The 1,184-nt window shown below is 34.5% G+C and overlaps 1 pseudogene; it reads left to right on the forward strand.

The window, feature by feature from the left end:
* Positions 1 to 557: 557 nt before the first annotated feature.
* LOC124987706 (uncharacterized) lies at positions 558 to 759 on the forward strand (annotated as a pseudogene).
* The last annotated feature ends 425 nt before the right edge of the window (positions 760 to 1,184 follow it).

Below are 1,184 nucleotides of genomic sequence, written 5' to 3' on the forward strand. Positions count from 1 at the left end.
GGGATTAATTCACTGACTGGATTAAGACTCTCACAACCCAATCCTCTGAATCTTCCTGTATTGTCTCACAAGTGAGCTTTTTAGGGGACATCTCACATTCAGACCTCAACAAATAATAATTTTAAATGTAAATGCTTTAAATTCCCCAATTAAAAGATTCAGAATGGTTGAATGTTTAAAGTAACAAGACCCAACTCAGCTTATTGGTAAAGATATACCTAGTATAAAGGTGAATTGAGAGAAAAGACATTCTATGAAAATGGCAACTCACACTGAGCAGAAGTAGTTATACTCTTATCAAATAAAATAGATGTTAATTAGAAAACTGCAAAAATAGACAAAGAGGTTCATTCTGTTATGATAAAATATCAGTTCAGTAAGAGATTATAAAATTGTAAATATATATGCACCCAACACCAGACAACCCAAATAAAAAGTATTCAAAGGGAGAGACAAATTCCAATACAATAATATTGTGGACTTCAATGCTGAATTTCATCAATGGATAGATCATTCAGACAGAAAAGGAACTTTATAGTTAGATAATACCATAGACCAATATTATGCTTAAGGGATCATTCCTAAAGTTTGTTACTAGGGAAGTTTCTCATAGAGTACTGGAAACGATGAGGAGATAAAGTCCTCTCTTCTGAGAATGAAGTTTACTCTTGGTATTGCTTGGTTGCAAATACCATTTGACATTGACGGTCATTCTTCTCTTTCCTTTAAGTAAGAGGGAGATAATACTTAATGAGTGGTTTTTATTTTAAAAAGAAAAAAATATAATAATAATTCTCGAAACCCATGGGGCCTAATAGACATTTACAGGATGTTTCACATAACAGCTACAGAATTCACCTTCTCTTGGCAGTACTGGGGATGGAACCCAGGGAAGGTTTACTACTGAGCCACACTCCCAACCCTTTTTAGTTTTAATTTGAGACTTGTGATCATCGGGCCTCAGACTCCCAAGTCACTGGGATTATAGGTTTGTGCCACCATGACCAGCTAGAGCACACATTCTTATCATCACATCAGACCTGAGAGCAAAACAAGTTCAAAGACGTTTTTAGAAACCAAAATAATATCCTAGCTCTCTTCTCTGACTACAGCAGAATAAAATCAGAAATAAAAACAAGGGTAACAGTGGAAATTGTACAAATATATAGAAATTAAACATGTCA

Source organism: Sciurus carolinensis, chromosome 6, assembly GCF_902686445.1.
Source record: "Sciurus carolinensis chromosome 6, mSciCar1.2, whole genome shotgun sequence".
NCBI lineage: Eukaryota > Metazoa > Chordata > Mammalia > Rodentia > Sciuridae > Sciurus > Sciurus carolinensis.